Here is a 9,599-nt window from a genome sequence, read left to right as displayed (position 1 = left end):
ATAACAAAACTAGTTAATTAACACGTATTATGTATGGTATATGCATTATATACTGTATTCTGGCAATAAAAACAGCTAGAGAAAAATGTTATGAAGAAAATCATAGAGAAGACAAAATGAATTTACAGTACTGTACTGTATATATTGAAGAAAAATATGCTTCTAAGTGGATCAAAACAGTAAAAAGGTATGTATCTGTATATATAAGCTGTTTATCTGACTACAGAATGTCAGAGGAATATTCATCTGTGGTCCTGAAAGCCTGAAAATGACTTTGTAAGCAAGGCAAGATCCCAAGATTTTTTGAGTAGATAAGGAACAGAGTTAAAGTGTGCGCCTTTGCCGTGTGTGTGTGTGTGTGTGTGTGTGTGATGCTTAATACAGTAGGAGCACACAACTGGACATATTATAAACTGTATGTTCAGAGCTAGACATATAACCTGAAGCATTAGAAGAAAATCTGGGAAAGGAAGAGAAAGAAAATCTGAAATGTGTTTCACAACAAGAGAGCAGACTTAGTAACTTACTGATTCTCATATTAAAGGAACCAGAAGAATGAGGGACGGATCAGCACTGTTCAAGCCTGGAGGAAAAGCTTTTTGAAAAGCTTTGGAAAAGCTACTCCCGAGCACCCCCTTTGATAAGGGCTGATACTGAAACCCCGAGAGCCACCTCCTTCTGAAGAGGTGCATTTAGCCTAGAGTAGAAAACATATGAGAAGTCTATTCATGTTTCCTTTTATCTTTACGGGATTCTAATATTTTATTGCAAGAATGACAATGATTAGAGCAATGTAAAACAAAATGAAGTCTTCACTGAATTAGCAGTTTAAACTTGTGCTGTATTAGCATCATGTTGAATTATTACTCATCCTTGCTAATATAGCATTGAACAGGGAATCCCTGTCATGCCAGACTAGTGTAAAAAGAAACCCTAATGGGGTGTGATACTTCCTGCTAAACATCTATGCAATCTCTCCAGTAATAATGTTTTGGATTTTCTTGTAGGTACCTTCACCAAAGTTGGGTGGACAGAAGGGGGCAGACAAAATTGAGAATGGAGAAGATAATTTGTGTAGCTGAGTGCTGTCTTAACTAATTTAATGGGAGAAATAAATTATTTTTGTCGTCCTTCTTTGAGCAATATCAAGATGTGTTTTGAAATTGGGGCCTTCTTTAGCCTATTGATTTTTTTCTCTTGTTTCAAAATCAATGCAATGTATTTGTATTCTAGTGATAGGTTTTCTAATGGATTATTCTTAAATTCCTTGGATGTTGCAAATGTGTAGTATTTTCTTAATTTAAATCAGGAGTTTATAGTGGACCAACTGGGCTCTGTGGGCTAGTCAGGAGGCTTTAGTTTGGATCTGAAGGATATGGTCCCTGTGTTGTTTTCATTTATGTACAGGGAGACTTAATTAATATAATGACATTGGATACTGAATCGGGGGGGGTGGGTTGTGGGGTCTTAACAAATGTCCAAGGGTAAAGAAAGGCAACATTTGGTTTCTCTGGTGATCATTCATCTAGCCTGGTGATCTATAAGAATGAGAATACTTGAATAAATATTTGAAGGAAATTTTTAAAACCCTTCATATTTCAAGACTCAATTTGCTCATTATATCTTTAACATTACCTCCTGCACATGGCATTGAAGAATGCCATTGCCATTTCTCAGAATTCCTTTCTCATGTTCCTTGTCTGAGCCCCCCACTCTTAGACTCCTCGCCCTCAGAGACCGGGACATGCTATGCCTCTTTCAGGAAGCACCGCCTCCACACATACACACATCTTCCTTTTTATTCACCTCTTTAAAGAGTAGACTTTAAATTACATTTCTTCACAGACTTCCCCAATATTCTGTTTCGCTTTACCCTGCATCCATATTTCCTACCTCACCTTTTATTGGATATAGAATACTTTCTTTTATTTTTTTAATAGGGTTGTAATTGTCTTAAAGCTTGGTGCCTAGATTTACTTCAATCCATTTGTTCTCACTGTGATTGACACCAGCTTCTCCCTGAGCTAGGTTTAGCTTTGAAGGTGCCAGTAGGTAAAATTTTGGGGGAAATTCCTTTAAAAAGAGAATGTAAAATTCAGACTAAAATACTAGATAAGAAATTAAAGCATTATTTAGAATAAGATCATAAAGAATGGGAAATATATGCTTAAAAGTCAACAAATACCACAAATATTATAAGTACAAAATAGTATTGTTAATAATTAGCTTCCTCTATAATGTTTTTCTATGTATTTTGGCTGCATATTCTTTGAGTGTTTGATTGCCTCTTCATAAAGGAATTGCTTTCATAGAGAGATTAGAAAGATAATTCCATACTTTCTCTAGTATGGTTGATTAAAATCTAATAGTAGCAGTAGATACAGAAGTTTAAGGGATTTTTCCCCCACATTACAACTCATTATGGGTAATCTCATGTTTTATAAGTGTTGTCAAAAAACCTTTGTCAGATTTCTTTCATATATATATATGAAAGATATGTATATATGTATATATATACATATACATATATATATATATCATTAGATTGCAGAGCATTTCAAGTTTTCTCATGTGTGACTTAAATATTTTTTGAAATGACCACACATATAACCGGTTTGTTGCCAATATCCTCATTCTTATGGCACATAAAACATATATTATTTGCATCAATGTCAACATCGATGTCAACATCGATGACAAGTCAGCTAGAAATTTGATTTTCTCGATTATTCTTATGTTTCATACCTCTTCATTAAAGAGGTTTCTCAGGGTGTCTGGGTGGCTCATTTGGTTGAGTGTCCAACTTTAGTTCAGTTCTGTGGATTCAAGCCCAACATTGTACCTTGTGCTGACAGCTCAGAGCCTGGACACTGCTTCAGATTCTGTATCTCCCTCCCTCTCTGCCGCTCCCTTCCCTACTGATGCTCTGTCTCTCTCCACCTCTCAAAAATGAATTAACATTTTAAAAAATTTAATAAAATAAAAAATAATAAATAACCTTTATTGTTTATTATAAACAATGGTCTACCCATTCTATTTTAAAAGGGGAATTTTCCTCTTAATGAACTGCTACTTTCATGTGATTTAATCATTTTAGAGGGTCACATTTGCTTCTCTGCATGAAAATATGTATGATTTCATTGCGTTGGTGGCTTTACTTTATCATCTGTTTTAATCTGAATCTTCTTTCTTTTAGTAAGCAAAATGATAAAAGTCTAACTCATAAGTCCAACTCAAGGTCTGCTATTTCCCAGATTTTTTTAAGTTGGTAAAAAAGGTTAAATGGTTATTTAACCTTTCCTATAATGTACCTAAAAGAGTGTAATTTCAAATATGCATCTTCTGAAAGGCATCCCAACAATATCCAGTGTTCCTCCAATAACATCCGACATGTGGATGAAAATATGCAAAAAGACAGTGATCTTAACCAATTCAATTAAAATATCTTTCTTTGATACCTTTTCAAAAACCTGTGAACACACATGTGACCAAATCACTAAAGCTCCTATCAGAGCCTTGAAAAGGATTTCATGCAAGCAAGGAAGCATTAGTTCTGTCTCATCATCACAAATCATCTGTCTCAGGGGGCGCCTGGTAGAGCATCTGACTCTTGATCTAGGCTCAGGTCATGATCACATGGCCTGTGGGTTTAAGCCTTGCGTCTGGCTCTGTGCTGACAATGCGGAGCCTGCTTGGGATTCTCTCTCTCCCTCTTTCTCTGCCCTTTCCTCTCTCTCTTTCAAAATAAAACAAAGCTTTAAAAAAAATCACCTACCTCCGGTTCCTGCCTTTTCATGTGACATGACCTTTTAGTCTGGAGTAGAGAAGCCTAAGATCAGTTAAGCTTAGACAACCTTAAGAAAATTCATTTATCTTGCCAAAAATGCATCAAAAAGTGTGTACTTGTGCTCAGAGTGCCTGGGCGGCTCAGTTGGTTAGACCTCTGACTTCCACTCAGGTCATGATCTCCTGGTTTGTGAGTTTGAGCCCCAAGTCGGGCTCTGTGCTGACAGCTCAGAGCCTGTAGCCTGCTTCAGATTCTGTGTCTTCCTCTCTCTCTCTGTCCCTCCCCGTCTCATGCTCTGTCTCTCTCAAAAATTAATAAACTTAAAAAAAGTGTATGTGTGTGACAGACAAAAGTGTAAGTGAATGCATCATAAGGCAGAGCGTTAATTTGTGAGTACGTTTGCAAAGGATTGAATAAACACAAGAATGCAAGTGCAAAAACAGGAGAATATTTAAGAGAATAAAGGTGCATGTGCCATGCACTCAAGGTATTTTGTGAAAATCTTAAGATGTGATTGGAAGATTTTGAGAGTAAGTCTGGGTGTGCACAAGGGTAGAGAAAACATAGGAATTTGAATGAATAGGGTGTGGATGTATACAAGAATCTGAGTGTGGTAGTGTCACTTTGAAATGGACTGTGAACAGGTGAGACAGTGCTAAGTAAAGTAAAGCAACAAATAAAGACAACACATACTCTTTTGGCTGCATTGATTTTAAGTCCTCTGCCTGTCACTATGACAACTGAAAAGACATAAAAACCAGCCAGGACACTATTGGAAGAAATGAGAAGGACAGTCTGCTAAAACAATCATCTTCTGTTTGTATATGCATTTCATTGGATTTTACCTTTTTTAAAAAAAAAGTTGGGAGCACCTGGGTGGCTCAGTCGGTTAAGCCTCCGACTTCAGCTCAGGTCAGATCTCACATTCGTGGGTTCGAGCCCCACGTCGGGTTCTGTGCTGACAGCTAGCTCAGAGCCTGGAGCCTGCTTCCAGTTCTGTGTCTCCTTCTCTCTCTGCCCCTCCCCCTCTATACTCTGTCTCTCTCTGTATCAAAAATAAATAAAACATTAAAAAAATTTTTAATTAAAAAAAATTATGTTTATTTATTATTGAGACTGAGAGAAACAGAGCATGAGTAGGGGAGGGACAGAGAGAGAGGGAGACACAAAATCTGAAGCAAGCTCCAGGCTCTGAGCTGTCAGCACAGAGCCTGAAGTGGGGCTTGAACCCATGAACTGTGAGATCTTGACCTGAGCCAAAGTCGGATGCTTAACCGACTGAGCCACCCAGGTGCCCCAGATTTTACACCTTCTTTTCTTCTTTTGAGATCCTTACTTTTCATTTCACTTTATAAGTTGTGAAAACTTCGTTGTTTTAGATTAATACAGCAACTCTTGATATTTTGTCACGAAGGGTATTTAGCATGCATTCCAAAATTATATAACTCTTACATATCCATCAGAAGGAAGTGGCAGGTAAGGTCTTCCAAGACAAAATAAAGTATTTGTTATAACTATATATGTGATCATAAAAGGCCATGAGAAACCCTGGGAGACAGAAGTTGGACATACTAAGTATATCACCAGGATTCTAGACTCTATATTCCTATAAAATTCTTATTAAAGTTCTCAGAATCAGTTTCTGCTGCATAAAACTAACACCCAACCATAGTTGCTTAAAGCAGATGTGCACTTATTTCACTGGAAAATGAAATAAATTCAGATGTAAGCAGTATGGGGCTAGCTTAGAAGCGTTCCATCAGGAACCCAGGCATTCCAGGTCTTCTTTGCCATCCTTAGGTCACCTACGACAGATCAAAACTGGCAGAATCTTTATGCTTCTATTGAGATATGAGGTCTATGTCCCCTCTCCTTGCATCTGGGCAGAATAAGTGACTACTTTGAATAATAAAAGGAGGCAGAAGTGACACTGTGCCAATTTCCAGACCCATGCCTCAAGGTACTGTCAGTTTCTACTTCCTCCTTCTCAAAACATTTGCTCTTAAAGCCCTGAGCTGTCATATAACAAATTCAGCTACCCTGTTGGAGAGATGATCCAGGCAGGCTCCGAGACTACATGAAGACCAGGGGCTCAGCTGGGTGTCCCCTCTTAGCCATTTCTATCACAATGCCAGAAATAAGATGAGGCTGTCAGGGTCCCAGCAAATTAGCCCTGCTGCCCAGCTAATTTTCAATGAGAGAACTCAAATGATGTTCCTTAGAAGGGAACAGAAAAAAATAATCCTACCCACAGAGTTGAAATATATAATGATATGTTTGTTTTTTAAGTCGCTACTTTTGAAGGTATTTTATAGTGAATCAGGAGATATGTTGGTAGATAATGTATCAATAGATACTGCTAGTGTTACCTCATGGTGCAAGATGAACTTAAGCCATCATATCATGTTTCAGAAAGCCATTCAGCAGAAAGGAAAAAAAGACAAATAAGGACATAGTCCTTATAGTTAGGAAGACTTCTCAGAAGAACACTTCTTTTTAAATTAAGTTGGCCAAAACTTGGTCACATCAGCGGACCAAGACAGACTGGGTAATGTCGTGTTCTGGTTGGGCATATTGCCAAACTACACAGATTCAGTTATCCTACCAAAGAAGAAGGAATGGGTGTTGGATGAGACAACTAGAACGTATAATGCATCTCCTCCACTCTCTCATTAATATAGTTTGGTTTTCTTATTAATTTTTGATACTTTTTTTAGGCAAATTCACTTCAAGCAAAATTGAGGAGAAGGTACAGAGGTTTCCCATAGAGTCCCTGCCTCCACATGCATAGCCTCTCCTATTAAGACATCCCTCACCAGAGTGATATCATTGTTACAACAGAACAAATAACATTTGTAGGCACATTATAATCACAAAGGCACATTCTAATCACCCAAAGTCCATCATTTACTTTATGATTCCCTCCTGGTGGTGTGCATTCTATGGGTTATGAATGTATACATCATCGTGGACTTATACAGAGTATGTTCACTGTTCTAAAATCTTCTACATTCTACCTGTTCCTCTTCTAAGCTCACATCAGTCTCTGATTGGAGATCTTTTATCTATCTCTATAGTATTTTTTTCTCTTCAAGAATGTCATATCTGCAGACTCATATATTAAGTATCCTTTCTTTTTTTAATTTTTTGGTTTTATTTATTATCGAGACAGAGAGAAACAGAGCATGAGTGGGGGAGGGGCAGAGAGAGTGGGAGGCACAGAATCCAAAGCAGGCCCAGGTTCCAAGCTGTTAGCACAGAGCCCAATGCGGGACTCAAACCCACAAACTACGAGATCATGACCTAAGCTGAAGTTGAACGCCTAACCAACTGAGCCACCCAGGCGCCTCTTAAATAGCCTTTCTGCATTAACTTCTTTCACATAATGATATGTATTTGAGGTGTGTCTTAATAGGCATATTGGCACAGTGTCACATCTGCTACCTTCTCTTATTCAAAGTCGTCTCTTATTCTGTCCACATGCAAGATCCACCATGTCTTCTCATGGCTCCATAGGCATATTTTTTTAGTGCTGAATAATAGTCCACTGTATGAATGTACCAGAGTTTATTTATCCATTCACCTACTGAAAAATTGTTTCCAAGTTTGGACAACATGAATAAACTGCTATAAACACCCCAATGCAGGGCTTTCTGTGAACATAAGATGTCCACTACTTTGGATAAATACCAAGGAACACAACTACTGCATCATGTGATAAGAATATATTCAATTTTGTGAAAAACCACTAAGACTATCTTCCAGAATGGCTGTGCCATGTTGCACGCCTACCAGCAATGTAGGAAAGTGCCTGGTGCTCTACATCTTCATCAGCATATGGTGTTGTCAGTGTTTTGAATTTTGGCCATTCTAATAGGTGTGTGGTGATATCTTAATTGTTTCACCCTGACTTTCCATGATGACCTATGATGTAGAGCATCTTTTCATGTACTTAGTTGCCATCTCTATATATTCTTCAGTGATATGTCTATTAAGGTCTTTGACCCATTTTAAAAAACTGAGTTGTTTTCTTATTGAGTTTTAAGAGTTCGTATATATTTTGGATCATATATTTTGAATATAATAAAATAGGTCTTTAAAAATAAATTTTTCCAGTCTGATGATGTGTTTTCATTCTATTGATGGTTTTCTATTTTTTTTTTAATTTTTAAATTTATTTTTGAGTGGTAGAAAGAGAGCACACAATCAGGGGACGGTCAGAGAGAGAGGGAGACACAGAATCTGAAGCAGTCTCCAGACTCTGAGCTGTCAGCACAGAGCCCAAGGCGAGGCTCAAACCCCCAAAATGTTAGATCATGACCTGAGCTGAAGCCAGACACTTAACCAACTGAGCCACCCAGGCGCCCCTGATGTTTTTCACAGAATATAAGTTTGGGGGAGTTCTTAAAATTTGAATGAATTCTGGGAGCATCTGGGTGGTTCAGTTGGTTGTGTCTGACTCTTAATTTAGGCTCAGGTCATGATCTCAGGGTCGTGGGATCAGGCGCCATGTTGGGCTCCATGCTGAGTGTGGAGCTTGTTCAGGATTCTGTCTCTCCCTCTTCCTCTGCCCCCCACCCCTCAGGTTCTTTCTCCATCAAGTTCTCTCTTAAACAGAGGGTTTTACATGTCTGCCACATTACTAAGGATTCCCTTTCCTAAATGTCTTATGTGGTCTTATGTTTCAGGCCTTAATTCAACCGTTATTCCTTCTATGAAGAATTTCTTATTCTCCTCTTTTGATCCTAATAATGGTGATGGGTCCCTTTTTGTGCTTTCCGTATATGCTCATCAGACTTCTATCCTGAATTGTTATGAAAATGGCTTGTTCAAATTTTACTTCTATGAAACTGAAAACGATAAGCATGCATTGGTGTATGTCTACAACATTTAGCACAGATCCTAAGACATGGATATTTGATATACATTTCTTTGTCAAAAGGTGAAAAACATTGCAACTAGTTTAGGTAGCCTTTAGGAGGGCTCCACACTCTGGACACATCTTGGTGGAATTCAGGAAGAGAGAAGCCTGCTTTAACAAGCTGTAGATATTTCTTTACATCATTTCCCCACAGCTTAAGCTTATACATAATACTTTATTTTCTTTTGGAATCTAGACATACCTTTCATTTCTTCAAAATGGCTCCCAATTACTGTCCTATATAATTATCACTACTACTTTAAAATTTTTCACAATTAAACTGGACTCCCTGTGTAAAGAGCTAGCTCCCAGTGCCATCGTTTTCATTGTGTGGTTGGGGACATCACCCTCATTCAAAAATTATGTTTTGGATTTCCGTTATATGGAAAAGTGGTGCTCACAGGCTGGAATGCAAGCTCTGGTGTATGTATTTGAGAATCTCAAAGTTCACTGGGGAAACAGACAAGGAATAACTGAAGCAGAGAGTATTTGGGTTGGTTTGGTCATGGGCAGCAGTGGTATCCCGGACCTTAATGAAAGGTAAGGGAGAACTTCTAGGAGGGGTGACAGCTCCATCATGAGAAGTGGGGGTAGGGAACCGAGTCTCCTGCAATCTCCCCTTTCTGCAATAAAGTCAGAAAATGTCCTGTTTGGGATTTAAGGGATAATCAAGTTGCCTCTGAGGGAGCAGACATAGTACACCATCACCTCCCTGCACTTTTTGTAGTTGAACCTGAACCCAAAAGGCAAGATGATCACACACTGTACATTGGAAGTGTTTACAAATCACAACATGAGAACTCTGTGCTTGCTTTTTGACTCAGACTTTTTGACTTTTGTTTTTACAAATGGCTGTGACAGGGATGCCTGGGTGGCTCAGTCAGGTAAGTG

The 9,599-nt window shown here is 38.3% G+C and overlaps 1 long non-coding RNA gene across 1 annotated transcript; it reads left to right on the top strand.

Annotated features, from left to right (window-relative positions):
• The first annotated feature begins 435 nt into the window (after positions 1-435).
• On the top strand, positions 436-1,130 carry LOC115292389. The gene is made up of 2 exons (XR_003908965.1): positions 436-686; positions 1,008-1,130. It is a non-coding gene; the product is annotated as an uncharacterized LOC115292389 (long non-coding RNA).
• The last annotated feature ends 8,469 nt before the right edge of the window (positions 1,131-9,599 follow it).

Source organism: Suricata suricatta, chromosome 5 (genome assembly GCF_006229205.1).
Source record: "Suricata suricatta isolate VVHF042 chromosome 5, meerkat_22Aug2017_6uvM2_HiC, whole genome shotgun sequence".
In the NCBI taxonomy this organism is placed as follows: Eukaryota; Metazoa; Chordata; class Mammalia; order Carnivora; family Herpestidae; genus Suricata; species Suricata suricatta.
Note: the sequence above shows the minus strand (reverse complement) of the source record. Positions and strands in the feature narration are given on the sequence as shown.